The following is a 12,871-nucleotide window of genomic DNA, read 5'->3' on the forward strand; positions in this document are numbered from 1 at the left end:
CAAAGTTCTCATTCCTTCCCATGGGACCTCAGAATCATCAATGATATCGAGTAACCCATACCCCTAAGAAGATTTTTGTCTGTGGAACACACTTGGAGGATCTCCATGAGAGCCTCTGACTCCTGATACCTCCTTATCTGAGTCTCAGCTGAGCTGTAGAGACACATGGCAAGAGCACTTGAGTGTACTCAGCTGCCACCATGAAAGCATGAAAAAATCCCTGCCTTTCCTGTTTCTGGAAGTTCTTCTTGCTCTACCTACCCAGCCCACTGCCTGCCAACACACACCAGATGCATCAAAGGAATGACTGAGCCTTCTTTTGTGAGGAAGTGTTGACTGGTGCAAAGAGGTACAACTGGTTAGGTCATGAGATGCTTGGTTTTCTTCAATCAGGCTTACGACACTCATGTCCCTAGAAACCTGAAAATCTATCACCATGGCACTCATGGTCTGTGGGCTCTTCCACAGTCTCCAATGGACCTCAACCTTTGGAGGCCATGAGAATCAACTGGGGTGACTGTCAAAGATGCAGATTCCTGAGCCCTGAGCCCACTTGGGCCCATTGGGAGAAGCCCTGCTCCAGAGCTTGGCCTTTGGTCTTCCAGGGTGCTTACTTCATCTCCCCACCCTCTAGAGCCATTCATGTCTGCTCCTCCATGGCCTGCAGATTCTTAAACTCCCCTTGGGGCTGGGTTCATCCTTTTTGTTTTTGGCATATTCTTGCTTTAAGAGCCACCCACCTCCCCAGTGTAGTCAGGTTCCTCTTTTTCAGTTTCTCTGACTCCTTCTCAATGTTTCTCCCTAAAACCCTATCCCAGTTCCTTATAATTCTGCCCTTCCTCCTGCCTCCACTGTCCACTTAACCTTCTGGAAATAATTCACCTTGGTAATAGTCCCTTTCATACAGACCACAAAACAAGATGAAACAAACACATTTATATTTTAAGGAAAACTTCTCTTTTCTCTCATTAACATATTTGAAATACCAAAGACTCCATCTTTGTATGTTTCCAGACCTGTGGGTGTGGAAGGAGCAGTGACAAACTCGACCTACCTCAAAATTGTTGCTGTGGCCAAATACGTTCCCTGTGAACAAGGGGCTGCCCTCCAGCTGCTTCCACCATGAGACCCAGTACCTAAACAGGTCTCACCGTTCCCAGTCAGCATGACAATGAAGGGGTGCTACTTTAGCAGTTTAATAATACCTACAGCCCTGATTTTAAATGAAAAATAAAATGCTTTGAAGATTTTTATTTACTGAATGAGTGGGAAAAGTAAGTGCTAAAAACATAATTGCAGGAACAAAGGAATCTTGATGAGACAGAAAATGAATTACATCTAAACCATTTAATAGTTTGGTTTTTAATGTATCTTCTATAAATATGGTGTTGGGTAATACTCCATTCTTTTAATAAAGAGCTAAACTTTTGTAGATAGGAGGAGGAAAAAAAGCAGTGGATCTAATCTGCTCTGCAGATGAAGGAGTGCTCAAACCAGTGTGGTATGACTGCCACCTAGTGGCAGCATATCCTCATCGCAGAAGTCCTGCTCCGTGGAAGCAGAGGAGGGGGCTACAGCAGGTGCCTAGACTGCGGGGCTAATTTACAAATGCAAACCACCGGGTGACTACAGTCAAGTTATATTTTCTATCATGTCAACACTTACAGCTCCTAGGGCTACTTTAAGGTAGATATTTGTTAATATCGTTTCAAAGAAAGCAATGTAGGGACCTGTAAATCCTGGTCTTCTCTCTCAAATGGTAGTCTACTTCACTCAGACTCCAAATGGACAAATGATATATATTTGAGGTTCAAGTTTCCTCTTAATTTCATTCTATCTCAGAAAACACTTAGTGATTTAAAAATAAAAAAACACTAAGGTTTGCTGATTTTTGTATCATTGGAATCAGTAAGGAAAGAACGGTGGGCTAAGTCAGATTCACTCAGCACCACTGCTGACCCACTGTGGGACCTTAGGCAAGTATTTCTGTTACTGTCAACCCGCTTGCCCAACTTGTTAAACAGAGGAATTGAAATTGATTCTATCTAAGACGCTCTCCACAAAAAGTTCCAAGACTTCTCCTGTTTCTTAATTTCCACCCTACGGTGGGCCAAAACATTTTGAAGCTTAGCAAAGCTGCTCCATTCACTCTGCACCATCCTTCCCCTCCAAGCATGAACATTATTAGGGGTGATTTTAAGGCTGACCCATTTTCATAACCTGATTCAATCACTTCTGGGAAACAGAGTGTCTCAGAAATATCTCGGATGGCCAGTTGGTCAAGTAATCCTTGACGTTTGTCATTTGCACCAATGGGTTTACTACAGCAGTCTTTTCAAGTGAATTTCACCAAAAAGACAGAAAGGATTTAAATAAAGCCCACAAGATTAAAAAATGGGTGACCTGATAGTTTCATTTTGTTGAGTTAGCTACTTTTGCAAACTTAAAAACAAAAGCTGGTGCGTTAGAGGTTTCATTTCAGTACACACTTTCATTATTCAGAAATCCGTGCCAAGACGATTAGGCATGACCTTTCCATACAGATGGTGCCTCCCTTTGCTGGCGCAAACAGCACCTGTCACAAGAACCCTCAAATGCAGATGTTTGCATATTTTTAAGACACAGTGTCTTAAAATGGTAAAATGAGTGCTGAAGTAAAGGCTCTGCGGAAAAGAGCGTAATATCACGTAATCTGTTTGAATGACCTGATAAGAAAGCCACGCTGCAGTTCTAGGAAATAGGAGAGAGATCAAACAAAGTAATCCTCTTAAAACACATGCACATGTGCTTTCTTAAAATTATTAGAATAACATATAAACCTTACTCTATCTGAAGGCAGTTGATTCACTGTGGTAAGAGGTATATTGTTAAATGAGCATAATCCCCAGCCTCAACACAAAGTATGATGCGTACTTGGCATGTGTGGGGATAGTTTCCAGAATCCTGTATGATTGCTTCCCCAAAGTCCTAATATCTCAAAGTTAAAAGGGATTTTTAAAGTGATTTCCCCCAAATATAAGAATCCCTTCAGTAGTAGCCTCAAAGTAAGGGGAAAGGAAGGTTTAGGGAGCAATTTAACTCCAAGGATAGCCAATAAGATTGAGCAACAAGAATGAATCCAGTGATAAGTCAGTCTGTTTTTATTTATCACCAGTGACCCTCAATTCCAAACAACATCAACTATAAGATGCTCATCCAGGCAGGGGCAGACCACCTTCACTTCCCTGCCCTTTCCAGCCTGGCTGACTCCCAGACTTTCTACACGCTCTAGCCTCTCTGACTTAAAATTACATGACTAAGAACATACTCCTTTTTTTTTTAGATTTTCTAATAGGTTAGAATAGATTTTCTACTTTGTATCTACTAATTATTAAAATGATATTTTATAACTAAAAGGTATAAAAACGAAACGAACTAGGGGTGGTAGAAGGGGAGGAGGGCAGGGGGTGGGAGTGAATGGGTGACGGGCACTGGGGGTTATTCTGTATGTTAGTAAATTGAACACCAATAAAAAATAAATTAAAAAAAATAAAATGAAAGGTATAAAAACAACATAAATAAGCACTTAAAAATTTGTCCATAATTCCACTATCCAGAGACGCTTCCAGCCTAGGAGAGGCATATTTTCTGCATGTTCTCCTCCTATCAATTTTTCTTTACATGATTGAGATCATTTGTGTATCTATACTAAAGGCCCTTAATAAATCATATTTTTAAAGGCTGCATAATAATCCACTCTATTGGGCTGTGGTAAACATTTTTTAACTATTCTGTTAATGTTATGCATTTAAGTTGTTTCTAGCCTGTCACTCTTACAAGATAATGTAATGATGAAGATGACTATAATATTATTGTATTTGTCGGAGTATTTTGGTTAATTCCTAGAAACAGAATTACCGGATCAAAGATTAAACATTTCTTAGGAAAGCCTTAGCAATTATACTGCTAAATGGATAGTTTACATACCTACAGCAATGCAGGAAAATGCTGATCACATCAGAACTCACTGACTCGGAGTATTACTATCAGGCAGTTAGGTAAGAGGGAGAGAGCATTGTTTGTTTCTTTTCATTTTTGCTAATTCCATAAGCAAAAACAGGATCCCATTACTAACACAATTTATATTTCTTTGATACCAGTGGGATTTTGCATTTTCTCATTTATGAATTCTCTTCAAGTCCTTTGTTCATATAGATAGCCACTCTTTGGAACATACTTCTTTTTACTAAGAAAATGCATAAAGAAGCACAATTTTTTAATAAGTTTGCCTGCCTGGGCAAGTCTTATACTGAAAGTCTTTCTCTTCTGCCATGTAACCTTGACCCTGCCAACCAAGTGCTGCCTCCTAGGGACACAAAGACTAAGTAGTCATCCCTTCCTTTCCATGGCTCCTTGACCCTTACAGATAACCATCACAGGCCCCTCTGTGCTTCTCTTCTCACACTGATCCACAGTTCCATCATCCTATTTGGTCACATTTTAGTTTGTTGGAGTCCACTGGAGTGGTGGATGGAGAACAAAAGTCAAGCTATGGTCTCACCAGGAGGACGGGGCAGGACTTTGACCTCTACTGGCTTTGGTGCTGTTTGTCCTTGTTAATGTTGCCTAAAGTCCTTGACCCTATCATCTACCTTCCTATCTATCATCTATCTATCTGCTGTACTATCTCATGGATGTTTCACAAGTAATAAAGCTACCAAAACTCCAAATCTCTTTCAAATGACTTTTCTCGGGCCAGATCTCTTCATTCTGTGCTCAAAGGATTGATTTGAAGGCTTTAAAAGCAGATCTTTACATTCACGGGAGATGTGGCAGACATTACTAGTAATGCAAAAAAAAAAAAAAAGAAAAAGAAAAATCCATTCTCCTCTTATTTTGGTATACAGCTAGATTTCATTTCTTTTTTTTTTTTTTAAGATTTTATTTATTTATTCATGAGAGACACAGAGAGAGAGAGAGAGAGAGGCAGAGACACAGGCAGAGGGAGAACCAGGCTCCACACAGGGAGCCCGATGTGGGACCCGATCCCAGGACTCCAGGACCATGCCCTGGGCCGAAGGCAGGCACTAAACTGCTGAGCCACCCAGGGATCCCTAGATTTCATTTCTAAACTCTAGGTTGCAGTTGGGTAGAGCCACAGGATAAGTTGTGTTCAGTGGAATTGGGGCAGTTATATGTGTCTCTTGTTGGTCTAGCCCATAAAAATCTCCCTTAACTGCTCCTCCAAGCTGACTGGATTTATGAAACTGAGAACAATTTTGAAATCCTTGTGTTAAAGATGGTGTGACCACTGAAGGCCTGGTTGTAAATGACTATGAGGTAGAGGTTGCCCCCACTGACTTCAATACACTCGCTGGATAATTACATGCATAAGAATTAAACTTCCTTCATGTTAAAGGATTAAATGTTGAGTCTACCTGAAGCAGTAATTTGGCATACCCTAACTAACACAGGAGAAAGTGAGGTATAGTGGAAAGAACCTAGAACGAAAATATATGTAGCAGGTCCATTCCTGACCCCTATTTTCCTTATATGACAGAGGGCTGGAAGCCCACCAACTACATTTTGTTGGTTCCCTTGCCAACTGTCTTCTAGAAAGTGTCTGTCAATTGGGAAACTGGAGAAAGGAAGAAATCTTTTTTTTTTTTTTTTTTCCTTTCTGCTTTAGGCAGTACCTCCAGCAGCAATCGTGGCTTCTGCAAGCTGGAGAAGCATTAGTGCCAGTTTTCGGCTGCATCTACAGAAATGTGTCTTCCCAGGTCCCCCAGACCAGCAGTGGCAGAGTCTCCCTCAGTACATCAGCAATGAGGACTTGTGTGCCTGGATCAAAGGAAGTCACAGCTTCCCAATCTCCCTTTTACTTCTCTTGTTCTTCTGACATCTTTGTAGCCAATTCCCTACATTATAGCCTTCCCTGATTGAAGTATCTAGAATGGTTTCTACTTTCTAACCTGGACACTGACTGATGATACACACAAATTCTGTTCTTGGAGCTGCTAATTACTAACACATCCCTTACCATTTCTGAGCCCCAATTTTCTTGTCACTTAAAAAATAACCAGAATTGCACCTAGGTGGGTCAGTCAGTTAAGCGTCTGACTCGATCTCAGCTCAGGTCTTGATCTCAGGGTGTGAGTTCAATCCTCTCATTCGGCTCCACATTTGAGGAAGGGAGGAGCCTACTTAAACAAACAAACAAACCAAGAATAATGAAAACTGCTCTGCCTAATTAACATAACATTCATGATATCCAAAGGAAAGTGGCTATGGAAACTCATCGCAATTTATACATACATTACCATCTTTTTTAATGGAAGTTAAGTTACCTCATGTTGGTCACATCTCCCTCTTTCTAGAATTTTAGGAACCTCTTGAATATTTCTAAATCCTCATCCAGTTAAATATATTATCATCGTCCTCTGAAAAAAAGGCTAATACAATCTGCTGCCAACAGGGAAAACTGTTATTCTAAAACCACTGAGGGCAAAGCTTCAGTCCTTTCACATCACCTGATTGGCAAAGATCACCAATGAACCAATGAGCCTGGCTTCCTGTAACTATGCAGAACTGACTGAATGCCAAAGATGGCCTTGGGCACAGAATACATGGTAGACACAAAGGAAGATGGACCTCAGTATCTCAGGTGAATGCTCCTTGACTTCTACTTGCATGCACTTAGGCCTCTCTTAGAAGAAGGACCTCAGCCTTTTATCCCTCAAATCCTCCCCAATTATTTCTGGGAGTTCCCTGAAACATCGCCTCACATGTGCTGAAGACCAGGTCCCAGTCCTGATTTTTGCTCTATCCTTTGTACCAAAAGTCCTATGCAGACCATTTAGCCATGCCGTCCATGAGTGCACAGGACTCCACCCTACCTTCCGGGCTCTGTGGACAGAGTAAAGTAGACAGAAGCAGGACAGGGCTGGCTTTTAATCCCACTACAGTTCTCTCCTCAGGTAGGTGACTTTACATAAATGCCTTTAGTGGATTTGCGATATCATCATTTTTATGATGTTCTTAGAGTGATAAAAAATTGTGCTGAGGTAGACCAGACTGGCCTTTCTGATGTTTTAAGACCAGGCAATGCTTTGCGGTTAGATGTTATGTATGCCTAGGATATTTGGCAGCACGCTATACCAGATGCCAGTAGGTGCCTCAGGTTGTGAAACCAAAAATGTCTCCAGACACTACCAAATGTCCCCTGGAGGACAAAATTGCTCCCAGTTGAGAACTACTGTCTTAGGGTCTATGGATATGCTGTATTAAGATTCCCCAGAGAGGGGCACCTGGCTGGCTTAGTCAGTGGAGTGTGCAACTCTTGATCTTGAGGTTGTGAGTTCAAGGTGCATGTTGGGTACAGAATTTACTTAAGAATAATAAAATCTTAGAAGAAAAAAAAAAAGATTCTCCAGAGAAACAGAACCAAAAGGATGTGTATAAATAGAAATGAGATTTATTATAAGGAATTGGCTCGCATGATTATGGAGGCTGGCAAGTACAAAATCTGCAGGGTTGGCTGGCAGGCTAGAAACCCAGGAGAGTTGATGTTCTTTTGAGGCCACAGGCCGTCTGCTGTAAAATCAGGAAGACAGATGCTACAGATGAAGTCTAAAGGCATTCTGCTGGAGAATTCTCTTACTCAGGAAAGGCTGGTCTTTTTTGTTCTATTCAGGCCTTCAACTGATTGAAGAAATCCCCTCAATTATGAAAAGCAATTTGCTTCACTCAGAATCCATCAATTTAGACTTTAATGTAATTCAAAAAAGCCCTCACTAAAATGCCCAGAATACTGTTTGACCAAATAGCTGGGTACCCTGTGACCCGGTTAAGTTGATACATAAAATTTGCAGTATGTGGATACATAGCTATTAAGACAAGATAACTGCTACTTGAAGCTCACATTCCAAGCAGTGTCCCAAGAGATAAACAAGTGTTTCAGGTGTCTAGCACTGGGAAAGAGACCATTCCAAACTTTGCGGCAAAGAATAGCAACCATTTTATTATGTACATGTATTTTTTTAGATCCAAAATTCAAACAAGGCAGAGAAGGGATGGCTTGTCTCTGCTCTTCAGAGCCTGAGCCTTCAGTAGGCAAGACCCAAACCACTGGGAATCATATAAATGGCTGGAGGCTGGAATCATCTAGAGGCTTCTTCAGTAGTGTGTCTGGAACCTGGATTGAGATGATTCGAGCTGGGCTTATCTGTAACTGTCACCCAGAGTACACACATTCCAGAGTAAAACATTCCATGTGACTTGGGCTTCTCTTGACATCACAGCTAGCTTCTAAAAGGGAGCACCTTAGACAGAATGTCTGGAGAGTGAGTATTCCAAGACATCAAGCAGAAACTGCAAGGCTTCTTACAACCTAGCCCCGAAAGTCATGCAGTGTCACTTCCACCATGTTCTATTGGTCACAGGAGATCACCAAGAATAGGCCAAATTCAAAGGAGGGGGATTAGGTACCGCCTCTTGATGGAAGAGCAACAAGTTCACACTGTGGAAGATCATTTGGGCTGAGAAATAACGATAGATATAGAATATATCACTTTATATATTATATAATTTACTTGCCACAACAAGTAAGCAAAAACCCTATATAATTAATTCAGGTAGAGTTAAACAGAAGAGGTATCCAAAATATTGAGATTGCAAGTGAATACAGGGAATCTTTAGGGTGATGAAAACATTCTAAAATTGAATTGTGGTGATGGCTGCACATTCTGTAAATTTACTAAAAATCATTGTATACTTTCGGGACACTATGGTACATAAATTATACTACAGTACGTCTGTTACATATACAGTTAGCATGCCACAAGTATTGAAGAATCAGAATAAACATGGGTGCTGACTCTAATGCTAGAACAGAGTCCCAGAGATCCCTCTTCATTTACTGGGTAGTGGAAAGGTCTCAGATGTCTGGGAATAGGGATGGCCAGGATGACTGGGGGACACTCAGGGGTTCAGAGCAGTAGCTATTTACAAACTTAGATGGAAATATTTTAACAACCAACATCGAGTGCTTTGACAAGCAGTAAGGTAGAGTAAGGGAACTCAAAGAATAGGCTAGGGGCAGGAGGAGAAGCATTTTAATACGGTAGCTAAGGAAGCTCCTTCCTGAGAAGGTGACCTTTGAACAAAACACCTGAGTGAAGTGAAAGAGGAAACCACATGAGATCTAGAGGGAGAGAAAACCAGGAAAAAGTAAAAGCAATATATGGCCCTGAGGCAAAAATGAACCAAGTTCAAGGAGGAGCAAGGAGGACGGAAAAACTAGTTGAAGAGAGTGAGGAGAATGCCAAATGTGTATGTCCTATAATCTAGAAGATACCCTATCTCTGCTTCAATAACACAGCAGCTGAAAATACTGATAGGAACGGAGATAAAGTTCCCAATGCCCATAAACTCGATCCTTGGCACGCCCTTCCTGTGGCCCTGATGGAGCCTGGGACTTTGCTCTACTGTGGATTACAGCAGGTGTGGGGCACATATGGCCCCTGAGAAGTTCTGACAGAACGGAGCTTTCTTGGGTGGCCTACCACAGTGTGATTCCTAGGGAGTCTCAGTGCGAGACAGGGATTTCCCACTGCTGCAGGGGACTTTAGATTCTCCACCTTCCCTGATGGGTGCTCTGCATTGCTGTGCTATACTACTTCTATAGAACTCTCAAACACTGCAAGATGATATGAGGGAATTAAATCGCACCACTGGTTTAGCAAAAGGAACCAATAGTTCCCATTAGATTAAGAAGGCGAGGAATGGAGCTCAGGATTGACTATTGAAAATGAAAAGTGAGAAAACAATAGAGAAAGGAGGAAATAAGAAAGAGGAACAAGGAAGGATTCAGAAGGCTGGTGAGCTTTAGCCATATCCAGGCAGCCTGTTCAACAAAGAAGCTACGACCGCTTGTAGAGATGAGAAGAAAATAAAATAGGGTCTCAGTTAATTCAAGACAACCCAATTGCCTTAGCCTTTGAAACTGGGTTAAAGATCACATAATTGTGGCAGAGAACACAGAGGTGGTGGCTTCAAGCAAAACTAAATTGGTCTATTTTTATAAGCAGTATGGCAGCTCTGAGCCTGCCACAGAATTAAGAGAAGCGATGGAAGCCCTCCTGTTGGAGAGCTGGCCTGCAGCTGGAAAATGTGGTCAGTCCTTTCTTTCTCCACTGTTTCTGTGCTCTAATTTAATATTAAATGGTAATTTATTTATTTTTCTTTTTCATGGATCGGGAGAACAGAAAGTGGGAAACAGAGTAAGGCTGCCTCAACACTAAGCTATGGTAACCTTGGTCCATGGTAATCCCAAGCCATGGTTTCCCTTACAGAATGTATCCTTTATTTCCCACCAACATAAATGGTGAAGAAAGAGTGAGTGTGCTTATTTTATAACAAACAGTTAACCAAGGAAGCTGAAAGACCATTCCTTCTGTGAAGAGAATGAGTAAAATTGCCATTGCCAGGTCACCAGGTAAAAAGCAGACATTGTGATATTTAAGCCTTCTGTAGAGAGAAATAAATTAGGGTAAGATCGAAAAGGATCTTCAACTATAGTCATTCTTTTTAAGTCCTCCTTAGAGGAGTCTCAAGTCCTAGAAACCCGTTCTTCTAATAAAGAAATTCAAATCTAGACACAATAACTCTCCCCAAATTTCTCTTTATAAGAAAATTGATGGTTTGGATGTGATAGTCATTCTGATAAAGGCCCAAGATTTCTTGATAAATAAAAATGTTTCCAACAAAGCATAAGATGTTCCAGAATTGTTAAAACAGCTTGGTTGTTTGTATCCGTTTCTATGTTCAAAACCCACATGGAAAGAATTTAGTGCTAGGAATCACTACTATTGAAAAGAATATTGAAGTAAGTTAAAAAAGAAGTAAGTTAAAAGAATATTGAAGTAAGTTAAATAATATTTATATTTATAATTTATTTATTATATTTATAATATAATATATTATATAAATTATATAAATATATATATACCTCCTATTTGTTTGGAAGCAAAAGTTGCAGTTTCTTGAAGTATATATATATGTGTATGTATATACACACATATGTATATATGCTTATGTGTGTATAATATCTAAACAATCTATTGTTAAATATATTATCCAGTATTTTGACGACTACCCAGCATTTTGTTGAATCCAAGTGGTAATGCTGCAGCAGCTGGTACTGCTCCAATGCTAAATGTGTAGTTAGTGGAGCAGGGGGGTAGTAGGGAAAGGAGACTGCCTGGGGGAAATGGGGTAAGTGACAGAAAGAATGACATTAGAGGAGAAGGTCACCAATGGGGTAGCAAAATGAGAACAGGAGGAAGGCAGGAAGACTGAAAATGGGAAGAGGGTGATATTAGTAAGCTTTGCTTCTTTCCTGAAAAAAAAAAAAAGAGAGAGAGAGAGAGAGAGGAGAGGTTAAGTAAAAGAAAAACCAGAATCTGCTAAAATGGGAACAAGATAGATACTGAAACACTGAACAAAAAGCTCTAGAAAGAGAACAGGAAATCTCTGCCCAGATGCCCCGATCTCTGCCAAATGTACATTCAGCACCTCCCAGGCCGGGGCTGGCGTCTGTTGCAAGAGGACCCTGTGCTCCTCTCCGTCCACGCTGTAGCAAAAAGAATTGTAAATGTTCACGTACAATCAGTTACAAGAGTGTTATCAGAGCTTAGTCTCTCCCCCAGGCTGTGTTTAGACATCAGGAATTTCTCCCACACAATCAAAGTAAGCCAGGGTCTCCCCAATCACTGACAAACAGGAACACGAGGGAAAACTTTTTTTTTTATTTCAAAGATTTTCTTTTCTTTTCCTTTCTTTTCTTTTCTTTTCTTTTCTTTTCTTTTCTTTTTTTTTCTTCTTCTTTTCTTTTTCTTCTTCTTTTTTTTTGGAGTTCAATTTGCCAACATATAGCATATCACCCAGAGCTCATCCCGTCAAGTGCCCCCCTCAATGCCTGTCACCCAGTCACCCCAACCCCCCCACCTCCCTTGTACGTTTCCCAAGGGAAGAGCCGTAAGGAAAGGCGGAATGGTGCCAGATGCAGATCCTCTGCTTTAGGAACAGCTCCTCTGTCCTGGCATCCTGCAAGGCAGGCTCCTCAAACTTGAACGGGCACGGGAGTCACCTTGGGGATCTTGTTTAAATGCAGATGCTGGTCCGGACGGGCTGGGACAGAAGCTCTGCATTGCGACAAGCCCCTAGTCATGCCAATGCTGCTGGCCTTGGGTTACAGAGCACCCCGGTGACCCCTGAGTGAGTTAGGGTAAGACAGATAGAGAGAAGGGAAAGAATCCAGAAGCACATTCTCTCCTGCATGTAAATAGAGAGAGAAGGCGGGAAGCCACACATGTTCTTTGTTCATTTACTACCCCACTTCGTCCGACTCCCAGACACTCAGCGTTGCTGCAGTTTCCCTGGAGCACCTGCAGGCAGACGGGCTGCTCTGCTGCACCGATACCAGCGGTGAGTAAGCCCAGTGAAGGAGGGGGGGCTCCCAGGCTCCCCGCACCAGGCTGGTCCTCCAACTTCTCCTGCCATCTCACCCCATCCTTCCTCCTCAGAGAAAACAGCAGTTGTCTCTGAATCTTGCCAGTCTGAATGCCACGGGCATGTTGAAAAGCTTGGGTAATCAAGGCAGAAGTATCGAGAAGGCACTAAAAACCAGACTTGAGGATCGAGGCTAATGGTTTGACTCTGATTTCTACACCCGCCGTAAAGATGTTCCTGATACAGAAGCTTCCTCGGAGCCCCTTGCATTGGCCCATGAGATGGAAGATGGGGGTGCCTGTACCCTCTTCTCCCAGGGCTGATAATAGCACCTGGGAGAAACTATGTTTGGCCTTGCCAACGGAGCCTGAATGGATGGATA

At 41.6% G+C, this 12,871-nt stretch overlaps 1 protein-coding gene across 1 annotated transcript in view; it reads left to right on the forward strand.

The window, feature by feature from the left end:
• Positions 1 to 11,987: 11,987 nt before the first annotated feature.
• DAPP1 (dual adaptor of phosphotyrosine and 3-phosphoinositides 1) overlaps positions 11,988 to 12,871 on the forward strand; it is a 48,112-nt gene continuing 47,228 nt past the window's right edge. The window contains exon 1 of the mRNA XM_077882112.1: positions 11,988 to 12,465. The gene's annotated coding sequence lies outside the window, so the exon portion shown is untranslated. The remainder of the gene's footprint in view (positions 12,466 to 12,871) is intronic.

The sequence above is a fragment of the Canis aureus genome, chromosome 33 (genome assembly GCF_053574225.1).
Source record: "Canis aureus isolate CA01 chromosome 33, VMU_Caureus_v.1.0, whole genome shotgun sequence".
NCBI classification, from domain to species: Eukaryota; Metazoa; Chordata; class Mammalia; order Carnivora; family Canidae; genus Canis; species Canis aureus.